Source organism: Canis lupus, chromosome 2 (genome assembly GCF_003254725.2).
Source record: "Canis lupus dingo isolate Sandy chromosome 2, ASM325472v2, whole genome shotgun sequence".
NCBI classification, from domain to species: Eukaryota; Metazoa; Chordata; class Mammalia; order Carnivora; family Canidae; genus Canis; species Canis lupus.
In genome coordinates this window covers 33,145,125-33,172,916 of record NC_064244.1, presented here as the reverse complement: position 1 = coordinate 33,172,916, position 27,792 = coordinate 33,145,125, and the positions used below count along the sequence as shown (strand labels likewise).

The 27,792-nt window shown below is 46.4% G+C and overlaps 1 protein-coding gene and 1 pseudogene across 23 annotated transcripts in view; one reads left to right on the top strand and one right to left on the bottom strand.

Moving 5' to 3' along the window:
* Positions 1–27,792, bottom strand: part of LOC112658885 (60S ribosomal protein L17-like) — a 384,311-nt pseudogene that overhangs the window by 257,945 nt on the left and 98,574 nt on the right.
* ZMYND11 (zinc finger MYND-type containing 11) overlaps positions 12,887–27,792 on the top strand; it is a 131,045-nt gene continuing 116,139 nt past the window's right edge. For 9 of the 23 annotated variants that reach the window (XM_025445562.3, XM_025445561.3, XM_025445560.3 and 6 more), the window contains exon 1: positions 15,152–15,306. The gene's annotated coding sequence lies outside the window, so the exon portion shown is untranslated. Of the gene's footprint in view, positions 13,064–15,150; positions 15,307–15,781; positions 15,846–15,948; positions 16,091–16,212; positions 16,232–16,633; positions 16,656–22,087; positions 22,356–24,163; positions 24,413–27,792 lie in introns of those variants that run through there. The other 14 variants (XM_049101488.1, XM_049101473.1, XM_049101458.1 and 11 more) reach the window with 10 other exon arrangements.

Below are 27,792 nucleotides of genomic sequence, written 5' to 3'. Positions count from 1 at the left end.
TAAATAAAATATTTTTTAAATAAAAGAACACAGTATACTATATATAACACACAAATAGGTGTTGACTATGTGTGTTATCAGTAAGCCTGATCGATGGTGGGCTGTTGGTGGTTAAGTTCATCGGAAGTCAGAAGCAGATTTTTCAATTGTGCAGAGGGTCAGTGCCCATGACTGTTTGAGGGACAGCTGTGGTGTATCCCACAACAGCAGAAAACACATTCTTCTCTAGCTCATACATAGCTTTCAGCCAAATAAACTACAATCTGGGCCATAACACACACTAAACAAAATGCTTCTAAATAATACACGGGTCAAAGGACAACTCTAAGGAAATACTTTAAAATATTTTGAACTAAATGAGAATGCAAACACAACTTATCCAAATCTGTGGCATGCAGCAAAAGCAGTACTTAAAGAGGAAATTTTAGCATTGAATGCATATATTCGGAAGGAAGAAAGATCTAAAATCAATCCTCTGGGCAGTCCGGGTGGCTCAGCGGTTTAGCGCCTCCTTCAGCCCAGGGTGTGATCATGGAGACCTGTGATCGAGTCCCACGTCGGGCTCCCTGCATGGAGCCTGCTTCTCCCTGCCTGTGTCTCTGCCTCTCTCTCTTTCTCTCTCTCTCATAAATAAATAAATAAATAAATAAAATATTTTTAAAAATAAAAAAATAAAATAAAATCAATCCTCTGTTTCCACTTTAGGAAACTAGACTTATGAGTATAAAAATACAAGTTTTATTTTGACTTTCATATCTAAATGTATTTTATATATATATATATATATATATATATATATATATATATATATTCCCTGTGGAGAAATAATATATATCCTCTGTAAATATATTATTTATATACCTACACTTATGTGTTTATATATATTAGGTTAATCTGTCACACATATTAGTATGCACTAAATATGTATGTTTTTTATATAATTGCTATTTTAATTGTGCTTTGGTGGACAGAAATAAAATATCATTTTCCATTGCTCAAATAATGCAGGAGAACAGACACGTGAATAAAACAAAATTGTATACTAGAATAATGACAGGATAAACAAGTTGCTACTTTTTTTTAACATGTTTTTATCTGCAAAATAACAAAATTCTGACCTGGAACAACTCAGGGACAGAGTCCCAAGTCCCCTTTACCAAACATCTCTCTATAATCTCGTATCCCTGTTGACACTAGATTATTCTCAAAAATATTAAACCTTTTTTCTCATATTTCTTTTGTGAAATAAGGAAACTAATCAATAATGACTTCGACCACACCAATCTGGCTTCCACAGTGAAAATGTTTGTGTGAGGCTCAACAATAAGCTGCAAATGGCCCATCTGCACTCATTTTATTTGACCTCTCAGCAACTGGTAGCAAAGGGGTGTGCCCCGAGGCCAGAGCATTTCCTTCTTTCTCTTCCAACACCACACAGAGCTGGTTTTCCTCCTTCACTCCACAAAGAGGAAGGAGTAGATTGACATGAGATAAGAGGAGGGAAGAGAGAGGGAGAGCAAACAAACCTATAGTTTCAAAATATTTTGTAAAATCCAAATATCAGGTGAAAGCACTCTTCCTACTTTTCCACGGGATTAAGAGAAGTATACTTATATTTACTATTAAGAATACATTTAGTAAATTTAATTTAACAGAGATGAGGAAAACATGATTTTAATGAATTTCCTTAGTTTCATTATGAGTGATACAGATATACTAAGTTGTTTCTGACTCTCCTTTCATTTAAAAACGAGCATCCTTTTATTAGTTTTATTTTAAATTCAACAAATCTGTACATTATAGATAACATTGGAAAAGCAATTGGCAAACTATGTAGACTCAAATCTGAAGCAAATTTTCCAGCATAAACATAGGATATCCTACAGAACCCTACTGAAAGAAGCGTGTGATAAAAGTAGCAATAATAAAAATATTTCAATTCAAATCAGAATTTAAAAACCTGTCATCCAGACTAAATTTTTAATGTTTTGATAAAAGGATTATTATTAAAAGAATGTAACAGTTGTAACTCTCACACCTGACCGTAATCTGGGATTCCTTCACCTTATCTATCATCATCAACTCATTCTTGCCAGAGTAAAATCTAAGCATCCTTAGATTATGGATTAGATTATGAATTTATTATTATAAATTTATTTTATTTTTATTTTATTTTAAATTTTTTATAAATTTATTATTCAATTTATATTTCCTTAAAGGAAACAATAAGTTAAATAACCAAGATGGGCTCAATTGTGAATTTTATAGTCCTAAAGAGTAGATGGTCAAAGGGAACAATTTTTTTTTCACTTTGGTTGACTCATTTGAATACAACATTTTGGGTTTCTTTTTCCTTGTTTTAGAGTATTTTTACATGTGGAAAAGCCTCTCTTAATGAATGTGCATCTTTTATTTAAAAATTTTAGTCTTTTTTTCAGATGGAGAGAGTAGAAATTTAAATGCATGGGCTGCATTAGCGGTAAATGTCAGATATATGCAAATCTAACATTATAGGTAAATACTGAGGAATACATTTGAAATGATACCTGGTGTGTAGTCCAGACTTTAGACTCTGTCAGTAGATGATACTGCACTGAAGTTTGCATTGGGTTACTTGTCTGTCACCTCTGAGTCTAGGCGACATACTTATGTTTCTAAATCTCAGTTTCCTTGCAAGTACAAGGTGAGTAATGAAGTCACCGGTTGTTATGGACGAAAGGAGCTAGTGCCGTGTAGCTCCCTACTGCACAGAGCTCAGGATATATTAATTTGATGAGTAAAGGTCCCTATGGTGCAACGAACAAGCAAGAGCACAGTTACAGAAGAATTAAACGTCGTCACTGCAATTCCTCACCATCATATGTAGACTTTCTTACTTTCATGAGATTATGAGCTAAGCAAACATCACTATCATTTTCAGTCTGAAACACTGAACTCACTTCTGGAAGCTGACTCTGAGGGAATACTGATCAGAAATGCTATGAGCACTCCCTTCTAATTGGACTCTGGCTTCTCGTTTTGGATTGCCATTTTCATAAAGGGCACACATGTATGTCTGGCTTCATTTTTGCTTTTATTTTTCAAAAATCCCACTCAGGGAATCTGAAGATAATACTATCAGGTTAAACAGTATGAAAGTGTTAATATTCAATTTCTTTGAGAAAAATGGCTTCAATTTAATATTACTATGAACAGTAGAGTTGTTCCTATTTGACAGAATAAATGTATCGATAGAAATTTTAATTGAAATGTTCTGTTAACTTCATTATGTGCTGTTTTTGGGTACTCTCATTCCTGTTAAATACCATTTATAGCAATAAGGCAAATCTTCTAACATCGACTATTCTATTTTCAGGACAATTTTTTATAGAATAGAGGAGACGCCTGGGTGGCTCAGTGGTTCAGCGTCTGCCTTCAGCTCAGTTTGGGATCCTGGAGTCCCGGGATCGAGTCCCACGTCGGGCTCCCTGCATGGAGACTGCTTCTCCCTCTGCCTGTGTCTCTGCCTCTCTTTCTCTGTGTATCTCATGAATAAATACATAAAATCTATGGAAAATAATAAAAAAATAGAATTGAATACAAGAACAGAAAGTAAAAATACAAAAATATACAAAATAAAAAATATAAAAAGTAAAAGTATATAAAAATATAAAAAAGGAAAAGTAAATCACATATAATTTTATTTTGCAGCAATTAGCATATGTAGTAATTTATCTGATCTTTTAAAAATTAACATGTATATTTATTTTTATATGGTGTGATAATTTTCTCTAATGTATACCTTTTTTTAAAAGATTTTATTTATTTTATTGAGAGAAAGAGAGCACGAGCAGGGGGAGGGCAGGAGGACAGGAAGAGGGAGAAGCAGACTCCTTACTGAGTGTGAAGCCCAATATGCAGCTCTATCCCAGGACACTGGGATCGTGACCTGAGCCAAAGGCAGATGTTTGACTGTTTAACTAAATGATCTACCCAGGAGCCCTCCCTAATTCTTTGTTTAACAGAAAAAAACCTGGGATCCCTGGGTGGCGCAGCAGTTTGGCGCCTGCCTTTGGCCCAGGGCGCGATCCTGGAGACCCGGGATCGAATCCCACATCGGGCTCCCGGTGCATGGAGCCTGCTTCTCCCTCTGCCTGTGTCTCTGCCTGTGTCTCTGCCTCTCTCTCTCTGTGTATGACTATCATAAAAAAAAAAAAAAAAAAAAAAAACAGAAAAAAACCTTTAGGAACAATTTCTTCAATGGTTACATAAATGGATATACAAATCCTATCTACAAGTAAACCCCTATTTAGCCAAGTTGTTTGTGTGTGTGTGTGTGTGTGTGTGTGTGTCTTGCTGATATAATAGGCTGTCTACACAAGGATTCTAAAACGTGTGGGGTTTTTAAAAAGATTTTATTTATTTATTTATTCATGAGACACACACAGAGAGAGAGAGAGAGAGAGAGAGAGGCAGAGACACAGACAGAGGGAGAAGCAGGCTCCACACAGGGAGCCCGATGTGGGATTAGATCCCGGGTCTCCAGGATCAGGTCCTGGGCTGCAGGCGGCGCTAAACCGCTGGGCCACCCGGGCTGCCCCCAAAATGTGTTTAACAGGTAACAACTGAGCACCTTTAATAGAAACCCTTGGTTAAAAATTAAATAGAAATAAATACATCTGCATTTACAACAAACAGCAAGCATTGATTTGAGTTACGGGCTTACCTAGAATGGAGGCACACACTAAAACAGCTTTATAATTAGTGTTCAGTACATTGGTAAAGATATAAGAAATTCTATAATTATCCCCAAATCTCATTGCAATATGTAGATTCAATTACTTTCTCTTTCAGCAACTGTCCTTTAAAAAAATACAGTAACTAAAAGGCAACCCCCCAGCGAGCTGAGTTTCACTATTTCATTTACCTCCTTTGTGGGTATTCGGGAGGACTTTTCAAAACAGGAATAAGAAAAGAGAAATGAGTAGAATATGAAAAGACAAGCTGCCCCTGAGTGACTGTGTGAGGGCTTCGGGGACACCCAGGTTGGAGATCAAGTCCCGAGAGACTAGTGGCTGGTGAACGACTGAGGCAGAAACAGGAAGAAACGCATGGGTTCTCACGCACAGCTGTCGAGGGAGCAGAACTTCCTGTGTTTGAAATTCTTCGTGCAGTTGAATAAAGAGGAAAAAAAGGAACTGGTGCTCTGTGCAGCTTTGCTCCGACTCCATCTAAATACTGCAGGTGAGGGCGGCCCGGGGGCTCAGCGGGGGAGCGCCTCCTGCAGCCCAGGGCGTGACCCTGGGGTCCCAGGATCAAGTCCCGCATCAGGGTCCCCGCAGGGGGCCTGCTTCTCCCTCGGCCTGTGTGTCTGCCTCTCTCTGTGTCTCTCATGAATAAATAAATAAAATCTCAAAAAAGAAATACTGCACGTGAGCAAAAGTGACCATCAAACCGTAAATGCACAGTGACCAAGTAATTCAGGAAACACTTTGGACCACGACAACTCTTAAGAAAGTAACTTATCACTACAGTTAGTTACCTTTCCTTTCACTGTCTCCCTAGATTTTACTTCTTACACATATCCCCTGTGAGATCTATTTTATACATTTTTCTCTGAGATCTCTGAGGGATTTATTACCGGGCAATTCAGTAAGACACAGCTTCCTTCCCGCACTAGCAGGGGAACACAGAGGGACACGGCATATTTCATTGCTTCTACGAGACAATGTTCTCACAAGCTATTCATTGAGAATTATTACCCCTAATGTTCCTGTCCCCTAAGGGTTTTAAAAATTCCTCTCCAGTCTGTTGATGTTACAAAACTGAAACCTGGAATGGATCAAGAAGCTGTGGTCTATATACACAATGGAGTATTCCTCAGCCATTAGAAACAACGGATACCCACCGTTTGCTTCGACGTGGATGGACCCGGAGGGTGTGATGCTGAGTGAGGTAAGTCAGTGGGAGAAGGACAGATGTCATATGGTGTCACTCATATGGGAAAGACAAAAAATAGTGAAAGGGATTATAGGGGAAAGGAGAGAAAATGAATGGGAAAAATTAGAGAGTGTGACGAACCATGAGAGACCCCTAACTCTGGGAAACAAACAGGGGTGGGGAAGGGGAGGTGGGGGGGGACGGGGTGCCTGGGGGACGGGCACTGAGGGGGGCACCGGATGGGATGAGCACTGGGTGTTATGCTATATGTTGGCAAATCGAACTCCAATAAAATATATATATATTAAAAATAATAATAAAAAATAAACAAAACTAAAACATGTGTCAGGGTAACACCACTTGTAATTTTATGTCACTTATCCAAATCTGAAAGGAAGCTTCTCTACGTAAAGTGGAGGATCCTTCAGAATGAGATGTAATTCCAAAGTAACTGACGGGAACTACTCTGATGTTCTCTTAACGCCGAACTTCTGTGGGACGGCACTTGGCCAAGCGTCCGACCAGCACCATGGCAAAGCTGAAGGGAGAGAATCAGGAGGACTCCTCCGTCCTGTGCGTCTACACTACTGGATTGTGGACAAGCCAAGCCGTTCCCCACGGGCTGTCTCATTTGTCACTGTGAGGGGCAGTGATACGAGGAAATGACTTCCGTGGACAGCAGCACGGGGAAGGCCTTCTCCTCACAGCTCTGTGACTAGCTGCGCTCGCCCACCAACCCCAAGACCGTGAACCTCAGGATTCATGGGAAAGGGCAGGTGTTTGCCATGTTGATGTAAACCCACTACAGGGAGTCCTTCCTAGGGTGGTGGTGTAGCACGTAACTCACTGTGTCCTCCCGAGGAGTGACAAGATATTTGAGAAGGTATCCCTGAGGGGAGGGTGCAGGAAGCACATAACCCGTTGCCGTGTGTGTCTGCATGTGCGTGTCCCGGTGCCTTACATGCTTCCTGGGGGACACGGAAGGGCCTCTGCCGGGAGCCCACGGATCTGCCGCTGCCTGTGCCGAGGCCGGGAATCCTCTAAACCCAAACAAACAAGCCACCAGAAGGGAGGGAAAGAAAGAAGATAAAGCAGGGGTGAAGACAAGGGTGCACGAGCCAGAAAATGACCTGATGGAAGAGCATCCCGAAGGATCTCAGAAGGGGCCAGCTGGGAGCTGGAAGCAGCCCCGGGCTATCCGGGAGCAGGTGTGGGACAGCATGGCTCCTGCGTGGACCTGGAGCCCTCGGGGGAGGCCTGAGGCCAAGTTGGCGAGCCTTGTGGCTTGCACAGGTGACGCTGATGCCTGGAGAGGCTGCGGCCTGCCCGGCGATAGGCCTAGGGCGGCGTTGAGGCGGCTGCGGGATGGGCACAGGCTGAAACTGGGACTTCTGTGGCCGACTGCAGCAAGCAGGACGGCGGGAGGGCGGTGGCCCCAGGACGCCGAGGGCCGCGGCGCAGCTGCAGGGTGGCCAGGCCAAGCGAGGAAGCGGGTGGCCCAGCTGGAGGCCACGGAGACGTGAGCGCGGTTCACAGTCCGTGGCTCCTCGAGCACCTGGTCCACCTGGGAAGCGGGTAATACTGTCCGCACCGTCCGGGTGATGATCGTGAGAGCGGCTACGGACTGCAGCAGCCACTCCGGCGGCTGTTGTGATGCGGACAGGACACGCCTGTTCTCACCGGCTCTTCTCAACGACTCAATGACATGGGGTCATGATATCATTCCTATTTTACAGATGACGGAAATGAGGCACGACTGCCGTGTTGAGGGTTGGTGGCCGGAGGATGCTGCAGTTAGGACTGCGACCCAGCCATCTCCTGCTCCCGACAGGTGGCGGCTACTGGGGCCCTTGCCCAAGGGTCTCCTGGCTACCTGGACCGTGAGCTGGGGCTCCCAGGCCACAGCCCGGCTTGGGGCAGGACTGGGGGGGGGGAGCGGAGGGTTCTGGAGGTCAAAGGATACACACCTGCACGAACAGCCTTCTCTCTCGTATGACAAACTTCCAGTGAAAAGACGGGGGTCTGCTTTCCTTTAAATGCCCTGAAGCAGCTTGGCCAGGGTTGGAGGAGCCCTGCTTTGAAGTGGTCCTGCAGACTGTCAGGCAGAAGCAGGAGAGTTTCTGGAGGCGCAGGAAGCACCCCGAGGAGACGCCTGGACCTAAGGCGGCAGCCCAGGGGCCCAGAGGACCAGGTGTGAAGAGCGGGTCCCAAGAAGCCACACAGCCCTGGGGGAATCTGGCTTTCCAGGGAAATAGATCTCTTCTTTTTATACTGGAACATTTTTTAAAATTAAAATATGCACAATGCCTGCTTCAGCCACAAAGGATGGCAATTCTGTCAATAGTAGTTGCCATTACAAGGTTTAGTCCGCAGCTCTGCACTTTGGAAAACATGATTTTTAATCATCCACAGGCTATTAGGCACTTGGATCCTAAGCAACACTAACTAAACTCATTATATAGTAATTTAATATCAGAATGCTACTTAACTCGTAGGAAGATAGGGAGAAACTATCTTCCTATCTAAAACATCAATATCTAACATAAAAGACTGGCAAAATCCAATCAGAATCCAGAAAAGTACAGAATAAGATCAAATGGAGTTTGTAAAAGCAAGGCACAGTCCTAGAGAACACCATTGGCCCTGGAGAGACACCGCTCGGCCCTCTGTAGCCGCCAGCTCGAGGACACGCTCACTTTAGTCTCTTTTATCAAAAAATGGTTCTTGCCGCCTCGGAGGGGGTACACTGAGGCCAGAGGACAGGGGAGGCCTCGCTGCCCAGGCCGCCGGGCCCGGGTGCAAGCAGCTGCCCTCGCCTGCTCCTCCTGGGGGGTCCCGGGGGCGCAGGAGCAGAAGGGACGCTATCACGGGGCCAACCTGCAAGCCACTCGCATTCCACGCTTTCCTGCCAGCAACTCGTTGCCGTGTTGACATCTTATATCGCAAATCTCTGCGTCTGCTGGTGTTGAGCACAGACGAGTCTCTACTTCTTGACTCCCGCTCCGGGCCCGGTGACTGTGGAAGTGTGCGCTCCAGAGCCCTGGGGTGTCTCGGGGGTCCCACAGCTGCTCTCTCTTTGAAGGGTGTTCCTTCTGTGCCCTTTATCTGTTTTCTACAAAGAAGGTCTGGATAAGATCTCATTGCCTGGCGTTTGTGACAATGTAATTAAGTGTGAAGCAATAATGACTTAAACTCACTTTGGGTCAGTTAGAGTAGTTTAGTCTCATTGGTGAGTTACCACATTTGTAAGGCTTTTCTCACCATGAGCTCCTCCTGGGACAGCTAACCCGGGCCGATCTGTTTTATACTTCATTTCATTAGCTTCACTTGCCAATATTTATATTTTTTTGTTTTTTCATATAAATTTTGGGAAGTGAGCTGTGTGTAGATTGCAGCCACAAATCTCTCTATACTAAAGAAATCAATGGAAAATAAGATTCTATACAATTTGACTGCATAGTTTTCTGAAAAGTAGATATTCTATTAAGTGAGGGATAACTAGACTGTGTCATTCCATAAATAGGGAACAACCAGTCTCTCAGACTTGTATGAGCAGTTTTTCCCCCCTGGTTATAAACCAAGATTTAAAAAAAAATAAGGTACCTGTAACCCAAAGAAATACGCATTGACATTTTCTTCCATGGTATTTCCTTCTAATATTTAACAAAATGGAAATCATATGATACGTAGTTTTAGGTATTTTCTTCAATGAACAGTTTCTAACGCTAGACTTTAAAAATCTTTCCATGTGACTGTACGGATACTGCAAAAAACATTGTGATGAACCTCATTTATTAATTCATCAAATATTTCTGAGTTCCAAATATTTGGAAAAAGTGTCTAGCCCCGGGCAGTTGCACACCCCACTACCAGAGTCTTGGCTCCTCTTTGCTCCCACTTCTCCCCCAGCCCTCTCCCTGGGTGGTGAGATTGAGTGGTCTCCTATGCGAGATCTGTTTCTAAATCCATGAAAAGTGGAGAAAAAAAAATACCTTGTGGCATTACTGCGTTCTCTCTCAACAAAGCCATGCCTGCAACCCTATTGTCTTGCAGCAGATTAAAATTTCCTATTTGGGGTGTCAGCAGCTTAGTATTAACTTTTCTTCTATGTACCTTCTTGCTTTGACAATCCCGATGCCCTTCAAGGCAGGTGGTCTCGGGCTAACTGGGGACCTTGTGCATGGAAATGCAAAGGAGGAAACACATTAATGTGCTTCAAGAATATTAGCCCATCTCTACATACCTTTTCTGTTTTATACACAGACACAGACACAGACACACACACACACACACACACACACACACATCCATGGACAGAGAGAACATTGCACAGCTCCTCTCAAAGTTTGGGAGACTCGCAAATCCAAGATTCTTTATTTCACAACCCTTGAGCTATTAACCTAAGAACAACATGATCTAATTAACATGTAGCTTTAATTAATGTGTTAAGAAGGACTACAATACTTGACAGAGCCACTAATATGTTATTTAAAAGCAGAACAGTAATATCCTGACAGTGCTCTGTCAAGTGCAGTGAGATCACCAATTTTATCTGTGGCATCCTTCCATTTCACTATATTTATTGAGTGCCTGGGTATTTTATGGAAAACAAATCCTTTCATCAGTCTAGAAACACTAAACCTATAAACACCGTATTTACACTAAGATAAATATGTCACTAAAAGTAATTTTGTGTTATAGAGAAAAATAAAGAGGCCAATTTAGATTGGGGGTTCAGGAAGGTCCTTTTGGATAAAGTGACAGTCGAACAGGTAGACACCTGATGAGTAGGATCATCCCTACAGGAAGATGGGAGAAAGATGTTCTAGAACAAAGGGACAAACTTTGTATCATCCTGAGGTGGGGCAAAGGTCAGTGAGACAGGAATGAAATGCATAATGAATTTAAATTTAGGAGCTAAGGAGGTACCAGAAGATGCTGGACCTTGCAAGCCCAAAAACAGGGATTGGTTTGACCAGGCGCAGCAGAAAATTGTTGCTTTTAAGTAGGGACGAACATGAACAATGTATTCATACATTTTTGCCTGTCTCTCAAATAGAATCCTTATGGTAGGTTTCTACATGTGGACGTCTGAGGTCAAAGATAGGAATATTTTCCAGGCTCTTGCTATTTCAAGAGTCTATACCAAGTCAGTTCAGTAGTGAAAGAGCATCCATCTCTCTCACCCTGTATAATATGATCACCAAAGAATTCTGCTGTTTGAAGAAAAGCAGTATTCTGCTGTTTTTTCCTTTTACTGTTAACTTGAATATCAGTCAATATTTGCTGATAGTTTATATTTCTTCTTTTATAAATTACCAATGACTTTTGTCCCTTTTTTTTTTGTCCCTTTTTTGAGGGGGATAATGCTGGTGTGTATCTTATTAATGTGAAGTAGCTTTTTAATTATTTTTTAAAGATTTATTATTATTTATTATTGATGAGAGAGAGAGAGAACACGAGCAGGAGGGGCACAGGGAGAGGGAGAGAGAATCTCAAGCAGACTCTGAATTAAGTGCAGAGATCTCAATGGGGGCTTGATCTCTCGAACCCCAGACCATGACCTGAGCTGAAACTAAGAATCAGAGGCTCAACTGAAGGTGCCACGAGGTGCCCTGCTTTTTGTATCTAAGGACTGTTACCCTAGTTCACTTCTTGCAGATGTGTGTGTGTATATATATATATATACACATTCTCCCAGTTTGCTTCTTACTTTTACTTGTATGGTCTTCCCACTTACAAGGGTAATTTGCTATTGAAAAAACATTCTCCTAAGTTGAAAATGCAGTTGCTATTACTTTAAATCAGAAGGGATGCTATGTGTTCTGGAGTCCTCATTCATGAAAAACACCAAGTCTCATTGAAATGGACCTGTTTCCATTACCTAAGATAACACAGTGTAACACTTTCCATTTACCAGTTTCTCTGTAGTGTGTTGTTCATTTACATTCCTGAAGCTTTTTCACAGTTAATCTGCATGATATACTTAAGACTATGTTCTTGATCTTTAATGCAAAGCAAAACATAAAATCAAACATATTAGTAAAGGCAAAATAAATAAAAGCAATGCATTTCAGGAGCATGTCCGAGAACTCATTATTACTACATACTAGCAAACCAGGAACACACTGAGAGACCAGAACTCAGCAGGAGTCCCCAGCCCTGTGGCTGTGAAGTATCCCTCTTTACCAGCCCCAGGAAATCTGAATTGGTCCTCAAATGTGAACAAAGGGAGAGGGACCCTCTCTATAAAGGGTCAAAGTTGTGATCCCAATGGGCGTATTTTAAAGTAGGTCTGTATTTTAACTTACAGGACTCCTGTATTTTTATACAGCCAAATTTATCACTCCAACCTTTTGTGATAAAAACCATTGCTTTAGGACCTAGAATATTTTTCTCCACCTTCAACCTTATATTCACCTATATTTTCTTCTACCTATTGGAAATGATTTTTAGTTTTTTTTTATAATGACATTTAAGTCATTGGGTTATTTTTAGTGAAAGGTAAGGATATAATTTATTTTTTAAAGAGACATATTTTCCACATCAATCTGTTGGATAATTCATGTCCTTTCTACTTAAATAATATTTCTTAAAGCAGAAGCTGGAAAAAGTAATAACACTGATCAAGTCAAGTTTTAGTTAAGCATAGAAAATGCTGGTGGAGTCTGGGGAGAATTAGGACGGTTGTTGGTGGTGCTAAGTCTCTGAAACATGCCCTAGTTGATGCAAACCACTCCTCATGGCTCACTGCAACTCCTTTCCTCTCTTCTCTGACACCCTTGCCCTCTCTTGCAGTGTGGCCGGTAAATTTAGGGTATAGCCTATGTTCAATGGAAATAACCGGTTTGGTCTTCTGGGCCTCCCCCAACTCCCCATCCCAAACTATCCCCTGCACACCACTGGCTCAGACCACATCCACTCCACATTCACTCAGCTGAGGAAATGAGGTAAATGAAACTGTTCTGAAGGCAAAACGGAACCAAGGGCTAAACGGCAGGCAAAACAAATAGGAAATCTGGAGATAAAGTATTTCACTTATATTAGGTAGAATGATAGTATCTGGGTACAAACACTAAAATGATGCCTACACAACTTAATTAGAGAAGACTGTGGAGTTATCCAGTCACTTCTTTCCTAAAAGGTAAGCTTCCTTCTATACTTACATAAGTTTGTCTTAGTTGAGCATCCTCCGTGAAATACACAGAACCAAAACCAAAACCAAAACCAAAACAAACCACAGAACCATGAAGTCCTCTATGTAATAAAGGACTTAAAAAAAAAAAAGGCAATTTACTTAAAGCTTACTTAAATTGTTACAATTCCTGGTCCAGCATTCAAACTAGGTATAGCTTGATTTTTTTTTCTGACACCTTTTAACCCATCTGCTGGATTTTAATGATGTATATTTATCTGTAAAATGAGTTAAAATTATTTTGTGATGCCTCTTGATCTAAACCAAAACTCTCAGAGATGTATTGGAAGCAGGGCTGTGAGCGGTGGAAAGATTGTTTCCTTGACTGGTGTGCACCATAGCATACCTATCTATGCAAGTACTACTCATTTCTAAATTCTTAGTCTTGGGCAGCCCGGGTGGCTCAGTGGCTTAGCGCCTTGCCTTCAGCCCAGGGTGTGATCCTGGAGACCCGGGATCGAGTCCCATGTCGGGCTTCCTGCATGGAGCCTGCTTCTCCCTCTGCCTGTGTCTCTGCCACTCTTTCTCTCTGTGTCTCTTTTGAATAAAAAAATAAAATCTTAAAAAAAAAAATTCTTAGTCTTAGGAGACCAGTGATGAAAGAAGATTGATGAGTTGGAGTAGAATCCCAGAATTTCCAGGACAGTCTTTTCCCAAAGATTTTAGGTATGGATGACCACGGAGAAGCAGAGTAAGAAATTTTGGCTGGCAGGTCTTCCTAACAAACTCTCACGGGAGAAGGGTCATTAGGGAAAATATGGGGCCTGTGTCCATACAAGTGTGCTTATGTCTGGTCACTGAGTAAAGCATACACTGGGCAGATGTAGAATTACAAAGAGTGAAGCTGCTTCTCCTCACACGGATTTGTCCTGTGTTTGCCCGACTGATGATGGGTGGTCCTGTTGCTCTCACAGTCCTGTGTGTGCACGCCCGGACCAGGGAATCTCGCACCTCCCTGCAGGGTGGTGGTGTTTTTTTGTTTGTTTGTTTTTGTTTTTGATGATGGCATGAACGAGGCCTCCAAAGCAGGTTGGCAGTCTTGCTAAGGCGCACGGTCCCGCCGCCCCAGCAGGCAGCTGCGCGGGTGCAGGACTGTGCAGAAGGGTGCAGGGCGGTGCAAGACGCTGCAGGGCCGTGCAGGACAGTGCAGGACGGTGCAGGGCCGTGCAGGACGGTGCAGGACTGTGCAGGACCGTGCAGGACGGTGCAGGGCCGAGCAGGGAAGTGCAGGGCCGTGCAGGACGGTGTAGGGCCGTGCAGGGAGGTGCAGGGCTGTGCAGGGCGGTGTAGGGAAGTGCGGGGCCGTGCAGGACCGTGCAGCACTGAGCAGCACCCTGCAGGGCGGTGCAGGACCGAGCAGCGCTGTGCAGGACCGTGCAGGGCCGAGCAGTGCCGTGCAGCACCGAGCAGCACCGAGCAGGGCAGTGCAGGACCGTGCAGGGCGGTGCACGACCGTGCAGCATTGAGCAGGGCCGAGCAATGCCGTGCAGCACCGAGCAGGGCCGTGCAGGACCGTGCAGGGCGGTGCAGGACCGTGCAGCACCGTGCAGGGCCGCACAGCACCGTGCAGCACCGAGCAGGACCGTGCAGCACCAAGCAGGGCCGTGCAGCACCGAGCAGCACCGTGCAGGACCGAGCAGGGCCGCGCAGCACCGTGCAGGACCGAGCAGGACCAAGCAGGGCCTCGCAGGACAGAGCAGGACCGTGCAGCACCGAGCAGCACCGTGCAGGGCCGCGCAGGGCGGAGCAGGGCTGTGCAGGACCTTCCAGGACCGTGCAGCACCGAGCAGGGCCTCGCAGGACCGAGCAGGATCTTCCAGGACCGTGCAGCACCGCGCAGCACCGAGCAGGACCGTGCAGCACTGAGCAGGGCCGTGCAGCACCGAGCAGGACCGCGCAGCACCGTGCAGGGCCGAGCAGGATCTTCCAGGACCGTGCAGCACCGCGCAGCACCGAGCAGGACCGCGCAGCACCGCGCAGCACCGAGCAGGGCGGTGCGGGTCCGCGCCCTCCCGCCCTCCCGCCCGCCCGCACCCGCGGCCCGCGCCCCAGCCCGGCGGTGCAGCGAGCGCCCGGAGCTTTGCGCGCCCGCACGTACGTCGCCTTCACGTGCGCCGCGGCCGGTGCCTGTGCGCGGCGGGGAACATGCGGAGGGCCGCTCGGGCCCGCGCGGCGGACGGGGCGCAGGGAAGGTGGGTGTGGGCGCGGCCGGGGCGGGGGGAGCGCGCGGCCCGCAGCCCCGGCCCGCAGCCCGCAGCCCGCAGCCCGCAGCCCCGAGCCCAGCGCGGCGGCCGGGGGCGGGCGGAGGAGCGGGGGCCGGGCCCGCGAGCGGCCGCCCCGCGCACCCCGCCATGTGAGCGGCGCCGCGGCCTCGCAGGACGCAAACTTTCCGCGGCGGCGGCGGCGGCGGCGGCGGCGGCCGAGCCCCCCGCCCCCGCCCGCCCCCGCCCGGCCCGCGGCGCCCACAGCCCGTAAGTGCGGCGGCCCCGCAGGCCCGCGGCCTCCCCTCCCTGCCGGGCGCCGGTCCGCGGCCGAGGGCGGTAAACATGGCGGCCCGGGCGCCGGGCGGAGGGCGGAGGGCGGGAGGGCGGCGGCCGGGCGGGGGGAGCCGGGGGCCGGGCGGCGGGGGCCGGGCGGGGAGGCCGGGGCGGGGGCGCGCCCGGGGCCGGGGGGCGGGGTGGGGGCGGCGGGCCCGGGCGGCGGCGGCGGCGGCGAGCGCCGGAGCGGAATGGTGCGGACTGGCCGGGAGCGGGGGCGGCGGCGGCGGGCGGGGGCGGCGGCTGGGGGTCCGCCCTCCCGGCTGCCCCGGGCGGCCCGCGGGCTTTGTGTCGGCGGGCGGGGCGGCGGGCGGCGGGCGGCGGGGCGGCGCAGGAGGAGGACCGCGCGGGGCCTGGTCGGGCCGGAAGCCGGGGAGTCGCGTGAGCGCCGCCCGCCGCCGGCCCTTCGCGCGCGGCCAGGCCTGGGGCCCGCGGCCCAGTGAGTGCGGCGGGCGGGGCGCGGGCCGGCGGGGCCGTGGGGCGGGGGCGGCGGGCGGGCGGGCCCGGGGAGCCGGGCGGGGCTGCTCCGCGTCCCCCGGGGCCGGGCTCGGCGGCGGCGAGGCCTGCGCGTCCTCAACAGGTCGCCCCAGGGCCCGGGCGCGGCGGCGCGGGCGGCGCGGCGCGGGGGGCGCGGGGCCGGGCGCGGGGCCGGGCGCGGGGCCGGGCGCGGGGCCGGGCGCGGGGCGCGGGGCCCAGCTCCACGTGGACGCGGCGGGGCGCGGGCGCCGGGGACGAGCCGCGGGCGCCCAGCAGGTGCGGGAGGCCTGGGCCGGGGCGGGGGTGCTGCAGCCCGCGGCGACCCGGCGGCGACCCGGCGGCGACCCCGCGCCGGCCCCGCCCGGCCCCGCTCCGGCCCCGCCGGCCCCGCCGGCCCCGCCGACCCCGCGCCCGGAGGCGGGAAGCCCGCGGGGCGGCGAGGAGCTGTGCGGCGCGAGCCGGGGGCGACCGGGGCTGAGCCGGGGCTGCCAACCCCTCGGCTGCTGGGGCATCGGCTGCGAATCACGGTGGGAACTTTATCAGAGAGATCGCTCGGTTGTACTTTAAAAGTTTGCGTGCTTTGCGTTGAGCAAGGTCACCTCTGAGGGTTCCTGCGTCCTGCTTTGTACCAGGAGGGGATGGAGGAGGACCTCGCACAGGCGGTTAGTTTGCAGCCTTCGGCCGTGGCGCCGGCTTCGGGGGTCCTCTGCGGACTCGACCGCACGGCCTGGGCAGGGGATCGGACATCACAAGACGCGGGACGCGCCTGCCCCAAAGTGAATGCCGTGTTTCCTTGCTTAGCTGTACCTGCGGGCAACAGGATTCTTTTACGTGGTACTGTTTCCCCATAGGTGCTGGTCGTGTGAAAACGGAGTCTCCCTTTTGCATTCTGTAAAGTGAGCCATTTATTTTTGCAGTCACCTTAGGAAAGCATTTAAATACACACCTAGGCAAATGATCTAAAGAGAGAAATCACGGAAAATGTCGATTTCCACTCCTGAGCTCCCGAGTGTTCTGGGACATGGTCACGTTGGCACTTTGAGTGGGTGTCCTCCTCCAGGTTCCCTTGGATTGACGTGTTGATTTAAACTCTACCCATTTCCTTTAGGGCTGGTTCTGATAGTGTGTAATAGAGACGCTCAGACCCTTTGGCATACTTGGGACATTAATGGAAATGAAGAACGTCAACATTGGTGGGGGCCCCTGGGTGGCTCGGTGGGTTGAGCGCATCTGCCTTTGACTCGGGTCATGATCCTGAGGCCCTTCCCAGCAGGGAGCCTGCGTACCCCGCCCCCCCCAGGCTTGGGTGCAGGCACTCGTTCTCTTTCCCCCGTCAAATAAGTAAATGAATAGAATTTGTAATAGAGGGTATCACTTACTGTCCTAATGACGCCTAAAGATATAAACCTCTGGTTGTCCTATTTAACATAGCTTTACCGACCTCCAGTTGAATTCTGCATGGAAAACCTGTAAGCAAAGAGGTTGTATCTGGTAGAAAACATTGAGTAAATGGTCAGACTTTGCCTTATGATAGTTAAAAACTTTTCACTGCTTGACATCCTTGACTTGGACTTGAGACTTTTTTTTTTAAACCAGGTGATTTTTTTTTTGTCATTTAGATTAGTCAGGTAGCCTAGAGCAAAATGACTCTCAAGCTAAATGGCTTGTCTGAATCTCTCCTCTATCATTTACTAGCAAAGTAACAGTGGGCAATCGATTAAACTCGCAATGCTTGGTCTCAGCTTCCCCATCTGGCGCACAAGAGTGATAGTAATTGTACCGACCTCATAGGGGTAGGAATGCAAGAATCACTATTAGACTAGGTCAATTCAGTGGAATCAAATTTGGTTCAGGCTGATAACTTAAACTCCTGTGGAAAAGAGTGGACCTCTGAAATCACAGCGTAGCATCCTTACATGTGCATTGTTTAGGTTTTTTTTTTTTGTGTGTGTGTGTGTGCATTGTTTACTAATTTGTGTTGTAGCATACCTCTGAATCCCTCCATGTTTTTGCTTTAGTTCTCTCAGAGGTGGAAAAGCAGCATTTGTTACGTTCCTCAGGGCTCATTTACTTGAAGCAGTTTTTAAGGATGTTTTTGACATTACTTTTTCTTGCTTTTATTCTCTTGACTGGTAAAATATACATAACACAATTTACTGTCTTAAAGTGTGTAGTGCGGTGGTATTAGATAAATTCACTGTGCAGAGATCACCATCCAGCTCCAGAGCTCTTTTCATTTTGTCAAACTTAAACTCCTTATTTGAACACCAGCTCCCTGCAGCCTCCCCCAGTGCCCGACACCCACCTCTCATGACTTCTGTGTCTTTGATGAAGGGTCTGGGTAACTGAAGTACATAGAAGAACCATTTTAACCACTGGTAATCAGTGCATCATTTTCTCTTTTCCCTGCATCTGTCACCCTAACTGCTTCGAGTGACAGGTTTTGTATTTACCTGAAGCAGAAGACTTTCTGAATAAAGAATCACTGCTTGTTACTTCTTGGTTTGATCACCGTGGACTTCATAATCCCTTACCAATATTTTTACTAGGAATTTTGACAAAAAAGAACAGATTTGACTTTAATTTCTACCTGTGTTTCTTGCATAGTAACTTTGAGTTCCTTTTTTGCATTGGGGTCAAAATTTCAAAACTACTTAAATCTACTTTGATACGGTGATTTTGTGGAGATTAGTAGTGATCTGAAAGTTCTCCACTTCATCAATGGTCTGTCCTTTGTTCTTGATTTTTGAAGTGTTTTGGTATTCACAGGTTGATGACATAACTGCGTACCCTGATACTATATACCAAGTAGTGTATGTTCGCTGTGTCTTAGACGTTGGGCAGAGTTCTCTACATAGGCTGTTCCGCTTTTAGAAATCCTACCTGTGATCATCTTAACAGCCCAGCAGTCTTCCTTGTGGAAGGCTCCACTTACTCCTAGCACACCCCAGTCCCAACACACACTTTCCAATGAGAAATGAACAAACTAGTAGCTTTGTGAGAGAATGTGCTCTAAAAGTTTGAGAATTCCTGTGATAGAAGTAAAGTGATACAAAGTTGAATGGGAGGGAGATAAAAATCTAGTCTAAATATCCAAGAGTATGTTTTTTTTTCTTTCTTTTTTTTTTTGAATAATCAAGTCTTATCTGTAATATTTTAAACATATTGCACTGCCTTAGGGAAAGACCTCATTGCACATATGTGTGCCTGTTAATAATTTTCCACTCAGAAAATTCTTAAAAAGTTTAGTTGTGAAAATGCTGTAAGATATTTCATGTAGAAGTTATTTACAAGTCCAAATAGTCTGTATATTTATTAGGTCATTAAAAATATTTCTGTAGTTCATTATATAGTGGTAGGACATTTAGCAAATTGTTAGACATAGATATTTAGATACCTCAATTTTACAAAGATTCTAATTTATATGGAACTAGTAAATATTTAGACATTTAGTCTTTCATTGTATTTTTGATTCTAGGTTATATTAGGTAGCTGAAAGGCTAAATGTTTCCTTAACTTTACATGAAATTCCATTACAGAGGTAATGGAATACTGTTAAATCCACAACTTAAAGGCATGACATGGCTCTTGTATTCTTCAGAGAGGAGAGAAGTATGTTTAGCAGATCACATTATGTTGGAAAGATGTATATTGATGAAAACTTGTGTGGTGTTTTATTTATTTTGTAAACTGAGTAATATTTATAGTAGATTAACTAGTTTTAAATAAATGCTTTTGTAGTTCACATTGCTCCATAATTACTGTTTCGTAAGATTATGTTAAAGTATTATGTTTTCTTACAATAGGTAGAATTTTTTTTTTTTTAAGATTTTATTTATTTATTCATGTGAGACACAGAGAGAGAGAGGCAGAGACACAGGCCCAGGGAGAAGCAGACTCCATGCAGGGAGCCCCACGTGGGACTCGATCCTGTGTCTCCAGGATCACACCCTGGGCTGAAGGGGGCGCTAAGGCGCTAAACTGCTGGGCCACCCGGCTGCCCTAGAATATATTTTAATACCTGGAGTTCATTCATTTATTATTGTTATTTATGGAAACTACTGTGTACTAGACACTTGGCAGGTAACAGTTACTGAAGCCAGGAAAGTGCAGAAAGTCAGTGTAAGTCACAGTATATTGCATTTGAGTTAAGATTACTTTTGAGAGTTGAACACTGATTTATTTGTTCATTTTTTTAGAGATTTATTTTTTTATTTTTAAATCCTCATTTTTTTTAAGATTTTATTTATTTATTCATAGACACAAAGAGAGAGAGGCAGAGACACAGGCAGAGGGAGAGGGAGAAGCAGGCTCCATGCAGGGAGCCCGATGCGGGACTCAACCCCAGGTCTCCAGAATCACACCCCATGCTGCAGGCGGCGCCAAACCGCTGCGCCACTGGGGCTGCCCTAGAGATTTATTTTAAAGAAGGAGCACATGGGGATCCCTGGATGGCTCAGTGGTTTGGCGCCTGCCTTTGGCCCAGGGCGCGATCCTGGAGTCCCGGGATCGAGTCCCACGTCGGGCTCCTGGCGTGGAGCCTGCTTCTCTCTCTCTCTCTCTCTCTCTCTATCATAAATAAATAAATAAATCTTAAAAAATAAAAATAAAGAAGGAGCACAAGTGAGGGAAGGGGGAGAGGAGAGGGAGAGAAGGGCAGATTCCCTGCTGAGTGTGGGGCCCCTTGCAGGGCTCCATCCCCTGACCTGAGCCAAAATCAAGAGTCAGACGCTAAACCAACTGAGCCACCCAGGCGCCCCTTAACCCCAATTTGAAGTTTATTCTGATTTGTAACTTTGGGATTTTATTACGTTCACCAATAAAAAATCTTTGTTGTGATTAATAATTTCTTATGTTCTCCAGATGTTAGCCAAGTTTAAGTGATGACAGGTAGACCCAGTTAAAATTTTTAATATTTTCTCTGGTTTGATCTGCTTATATGCTAAGTAAATTTAAAATATGACAGGGAAGAATCTTTCCTACTTAGGCATTTATTGTAGAAACAAAAGAAATCTGTGTACAGAATTTTTAATGGATTTTTTGAAAGCTTGTCACCTATTACTAATTTTCACAATTGGGATTAAAAAATGCTAAGTTTTTTTTTTTTAAATCAGGAAGATACCGTGATTTATAGCAAGAGAGTCTGTCATAAATACATTTTAATTTGACCATGTATCCACATTAGGTCCCTTGAGAAGATTACCTTGGAAGCAGCTTTAGAAATCTGGGTTTCATTGTAAACATCTTGCTTGTGGTAGCACCGTTCATTAAAAAAGGTGTCACTTAGTGAGCGCCTGCTGTAACCAGGCAGCTGTGTTCTCATTTAGTCTTTCTAAACAGCCAGGAGGAGAGGGGTCTTGCTGCTGTAGGGTTAGGTGGTGAGTTGCAGTGTCACAGCATAGCTGCCAGTGTCCTATAACGTACAAGAAGACCGGGTGCTGAAGGTGGCACAGAACACCTCACCGAATGGGTTTTGAGTTCCAAGTATGTGACTACCACACCCGTACTCTATTTGGCTGCTGTTTCTCAGATATCCACCAACTACTGGGGTCTTCATACTGATATGCCTTCATCTTCCAAATGTACGTTTATAATCCTGCAAAAGCACACAATAATAAAAGAATGTAACACTGTGCCTCCTCCGTTTACCAAAAGTAGGAGGTGGGAAGAAAGGAGTATTAGGTCCCTCCTGGTAGTTCCAACGTTCCATATGCAGAGTTCTGGTTAGTTCTGTTTGGTAGTAACAGCTCGTGATCTAAGGGCAAGCATCAGTAATTGGCTCTTTGTCTTACTGTCACAGTTGGCAAGCTCACACTGTGAGGAGAACTTGGCATGGGGGCAGGGGGGAGCCTAGAGTCTTCATTTTAATACGTATATAGAAGGTGCACATTTTCAGAATTCAGTCCAATTCTAGAGTGTTCTTGCCATCTTAGGGGAAGTCATTGTCTTAAGGAAACTTTTAGCATTCCTTATGCCGAATAAGTTCAATTCGGATGGAAGTAGCTCATTTCTTGAAGTTGGTAGCTCCCAGTGCCGAGGCTTCAGCGTTCCGTAGGTGTTTCCTGTCCTCAGATGAGTACGAGCGGCACCTGAGGAGAGAGGCCAACTGAGGTGTGGCCCCCGTGGACCCAGACCGCCCTGTGCTCTGGATGTTGGGATGGGAGAGTAACTGCGGTTTTCTCACCTAATAGCTGCGGAAAGACTTTTAAGAAGTCTTTTAATGAAGGGTAAGCACGGGGAAGGCGCTGCATGGGGAGACTGTGTCAGCGTGAAGGCCCTCCTAAGAAGTTTTCTCTGTCTCTGAGCTGCACCCGAGAGATGGTATCTGGGAGATCAGGTCCTGGGTTTGAAGTTGGTTTTGATGTGTAGCACATTTCCTTTGACTGTTCAGTCCTTACAGTAGGAACGCCTGAGATTAACTTCTTTGGGATGTCCATCGATACCATATTTAAAAGATTTTTTTGGGCGTTTTATTAATCATGACAGGTGTTGTCTATTTTTTTAAAGAAGATTTTATTCATTTATTCATGAGAGACACAGAGAGAGAGAGAGAGAGGGAGAAGCAGGCTCCATGCAGGGAGCCCGAGGTGGGACTCGATCCCAGGTCCCCAGGATCACGCCCTGGGCTAAAGGGGGCGCTAAAGCGCTGAGCCACTCGGCCTGCCCAGCTGCTGTCTTTTTAAATTACAGAGGAAACACAGTTTAAGGCCATTTATTTTTCTACTGTACTCGTGATTTTTTTTTTTTTTTTAGATTTTATTTATTCATAGAGACACAGAGAGAGAGAGAGAGAGAGAGGCAGAGAGACAGGCAGAGGGAGTAGCAGGCTCCACGCAGGGAACCCGATGTGGGACTCGATCCCGGGTCTCCAGGATCACACCTCGGGCTGCAGGCGGCGCTAAACCGCTGCCTTGTACTCGGGCTGCCTTGTACTCGTGATATTTTTAAACATAAATGTTAAATTACATTTACTATATATTTATTTATTTATTTTTTTAATTTTTATTGATTTATGATAGTCACAGAGAGAGAGAGAGAGAGAGAGGCAGAGACACAGGCAGAGGGAGAAGCAGGCTCCATGCACCGGGAGCCCGATGTGGGATTCGATCCCGGGTCTCCAGGATCACGCCCTGGGCCAAAGGCAGGCGCCAAACCACTGCGCCACCCAGGGATCCCACATTTACTATATATTGTCAAGATAGCTGTTATCTTTTATTTTGAAATACCTTCTTTTACTATTATGCGTACCTGCATTGTAGACCACGAAATCTTAGGAAGCCTCTCACTTGTGATCTGTATTCATGTTGGATTGTTGGGAGATAAGAAGCTTCCATTTGAATAATTTGAAAGTTAAATTTTGTTTTCTGAGGATTATTTTTTTTATTTTAAAAAAGGTTTTATTTATTCATGAGAGGCACAGAAAAAGAGAGACACAGGCAGAGGGAGAAGCAGGCTCCCCTCAGGGAGCCCGATGTGGGACTCGATCCCCGAACTCCAGCCGAAAGCAGAGCTTAACCTCTGAGCCGTCCAGGCGCCCCATCTGAGGAATATTAAAATTAGTTTTTAGACTCTGTTATTCAGGTGAATTAAGCTGAACAGCCACCAGTCCAGTTTAAAGTTCGGCTTTTTCCTCGCTCGTTAGCTCCATAGAAGCCAGGGTATCCGGCAGGGGGGTCGAGAGGGGAGGACCGGCCTCCCTGCAGGCTCCGCCGCTCCTCGCTTCGGTCTCTGCCGCTGGCCGTCCTCGTGCATTGGCTCCTTACACCTCATGGGACGAACACAGCTTTCGGAGTGTGTCGCCACATTTTCTTGACTGTTTTCTCAGTTTTACAATACCAGCCACATTCCAAAGTTGTAGTACTTGCCGTTGTTTGAATTGCGTTTTAAATGGAGAGTTCTTAGGGAGTTTGGCCTGGAAGAATCAGATGGGTGTAAGAGTGGGAGGGAGTGGGAGGCGGGATTCAGCCGAGCTCCAGTGGTTCTAAATGCTGTACGTTCCAGGGACACGATCACAGGCAGTTGGACTTACGGGGAGCAATTGAGAGAAATTTGAATTCTGCCACATGACCTGCTGACCTGAATGCTGGCCACGGCGGGGTCCTCCGTTGGCTTCTGATGCTGGGCAGCCCGGGCTCCGCTGAGGGTCCTCTGCCGGTTCCGCGACCTGGACACGGGCCGTTGGCAGTGAGCGCAGGTGCCTGAGCCCCCCCACCCCGCCCCCCGGATTGTGATAATGCTGTCGTCCAGGGTAGTTGGGAGCCCGCACTCACCTGCTGTCCTCAAGGTAAAACTTCTCCTTCTGCCAGTAATTCTGTGGATCCTTTCAGTGACTTTTTTTTTTTTTTTTTAATGCGCAAGCAGTACTCCTTGTACTACTAGTAGCTTGTACCTTTTGCTTAGGTATCCACCTTTCCCCTCCTCATCCTACCTTCTATGCTGACGTCAGCTCAGAATTTACGGGGTTGTGGACATTTGTGTTCTCTGCTAGATTTCGTCTTCTCCACCTATTGCCAAGCCTCAGTGATCTGTCCCCTCAATTTAACGGCTTTAGCCTCAGCCAGTTCTAATTCTCTTGCTTGTTATTTTTTTTTTTTAATTTTTATTTATTTATGATAGTCACAGAGAGAGAGAGAGAGGCAGAGACATAGGCAGAGGGAGAAGCAGGCTCCATGCACCGGGGCCCGACGTGGGATTCGATCCCGGGTCTCCAGGATCGCGCCCTGGGCCAAAGGCAGGCGCCAAACCGCTGCGCCACCCAGGGATCCCTCTCTTGCTTGTTATTACCTCAGCTTTACCCCATCATCATCTTCACGGTTTCTTGACCTGAGAACCCTGACTGAAATTTCTGAGTACCTAGTGTAATGCTGTACGCGGTGTGCGTAGGAGGACGAGATGCTGCTTTCTATCTTTGTGGCCTGTGTGGCGTAGGCACTACACTGTTGTCTGGGCTCTACATCCTACATGGCTTTCAAATGAGCTCCTCTTCCACTTTCCATAATGACTTACTTGCCTAGGCGAGAAATCTGCAGACCTACTTGCACTCCCCATCTCCTCAAAATCCTTCTTAACACAGCAGCCGATGCAGACAGGGCAGGCACATTGACTACAGATGTGAAATGAAGAACCAAACCTGTCTTTTCTTATCTTTTTTTTTTTTAAGATTTTATTTATTTATTCATGAGAGACACACAGAGAGAGTCAGAGACACAGGCAGGGGAGAGAAGCAGGCTCCATGCAGGGAACCAGACGCGGGACTCAATCCCAGGACTCTGGGATCACGCCCTGAGCTGAAGGCAGACGCTCAGTCGCTGAGACCCCCCCAGGCGTCCCAAGAGACCAAACCTTTCTGATACCTTTCTTCAAGATTACAGGAAACATTTTAATAAAATTAAAACTTGAAATATTTTAGAAACAGGCATTGTATTGAAATAACAGGTATTTGGCAATTTAGCTATAGAAAGATAGAAAGTGCCAGATTTACTGGCAGACTTTGTCATTGTCTGCTGTTGCCATACACTTCACAGTGGAAGACAATGGTTAAGATTTCAGGTGGTCTTGAATATGTAATAAAATATTTAATACATTTTTGGAAGTATTATGAACTTTAATATGCTTATTACATCAGTTCAATAAAGACTGTATAAGAAACAAGCCCGGAATGACCCAGTCCTGCTCAGAGGTCAAATGTCAACCTAAATGCATGCTTTCCTGGAAGTTTGGCATAGGTACAGGAGTTTGTGACAGGAGCCTGTATGCCCATGTGCTCGCCCCTTGCATGATTTGCCGTCTCTGATCTGGAAAGTGGTCATGTAACATCTTCGTTTTCCGGTTGCTCATTCATTATAATAATTACATATGTATATAATCATATATATGAGATTTGCTCCTTCATGATGGTAAAATGTCCTTGAATGGACTGCTAAATAATTGAGGGTTTTAAAGACTTATAGTTGACTCTCATGTTATCAGAATCTACATACTGGAAAAGTTTAGCTGCAAACTTTGGTCTAATTTTGTGGATTAAAGAAGATGGTATTTTAAAGGCATGTGTTAGGAAGAGAGGTCATCACAAGCAGCAGTGAAGTTCACTCCTGTGTCTGTGAGATGATCCGTGTTACTGTTACCATGAACTGTTTGTCGTTGGCTGTGACCCTCTGCCCTTCTGTCCCGTCCTTGGCTGCTGAAACGTACCCACGTTGATCCTGAGGTACAGATGGTTATTTGTCCTTATTCAGAGTTAACATTTACCAGTATACGGTCTGTGCATTATCACAAATTCCTCTTGAAAAAAAAAAATACTCGAGAAGGTAGTGGCCACTTAACAGTGATTTCCAACACAAACATCATGTGGCCTATTCTGTAGACTTTTAGGTTCCTGAAAGACAGCGGTGATGCCATGTTGCCAGACTTGTTGGGGAATAACGTTAGGAGCGTGTCCTCGGGTACAGCAGCCCTTAGTTTGCCGCGGTGGCATCTGTTCAGCGCTGGCAATGTCTCACTGGAAACACGGTAGAGGCTTTGGTTTTCTTTGCATCTCGGCTTTATAATGTAAAAATGACTATTTGAAACATTTAAAAAGTAAAGATGATATTTTATTATAATTGTAGTTTATTCTTCATTCACCATAGTTCTCTGTCAGGTGACCACAGACACTGAGCTCTCCCCAGTTGGGACCCTTTGCTTCTGGAGAAATGCAGCCTTCCCTCCTGTTAGGCCTCTGGTCACAGTTCTGTAAACAGACCTGCCATTTCCTTTCTCCAGGGTCATCTGCTAAAATCCTTGTAAAAAAGCCAGTCTCAGTGTCGAAAACTTGTTCTCCATAACCCTTTTACTGCATGGATTTTCCTACAAATTTAACCTTTTCTAGCACGGTTTCACTGTTTGAAACCCGCCAGCCAGCAGGCACTGGCTGAGGAGACTTTCCCAGGTAACGTGACCGAAAATTTCCTTGCCTTTCAGCCTCAGAATGGTTGCGTTGCGTGCGCTACACTTTTTGATCTGTTGTCATCGCCTGGGTTGACAGGTGTAGGTGTGTTGCCACCCTCTGTGCACCGCAGGGGCTCCGCTAGCACTTTGCACAGTGGCCTCAGGCACAGATTGCCGCACCTCTCATCCCCGGTTCTGGGTGTCGGGCCATCCCCAGCCAAACCCGGGTGCCTGAACCGAGCAGGCCTGACACACGTGCGTCCTGTGCAGAGGCAGCCACAGCCCGTCGTGCTCAGGAGCCCTGCGCACCACTTCACTGCGCGTGGGTCGTTCACACCGGGAGGTCGCCAACAGAAAGCACAGAACTGTGAAAAATGTGGCATTAAGTAGCCCGCAGAAAGGACACTGTGGACAGTCTGAGCTGGAACGGGCTGCCCTGCTCCCCCGCCCTTGGGATGCTCCCCTGTCCGCAGTGACAGCCAGAAGGCCACAGGTACGGAGTTGAGCAAGCAGGTGCTTTCATAGACCTGTGATCTGCAAATAATGAGAATCCATGCTGATTTTCATTTCTGTATCTTTTATTTCATCTGAAAGTTAATGGCTACAAATGAAATGTGAGAAAATTGCTCTTACTTTGACTTCTATTAATTGGATACTTTTCCTTGTAGTTTTTGTGTCCTTAAAAATAGAGAACCTAGATAAGCAGTTGTGTAGAAAAGGGTTACACGTGTTAAAAAA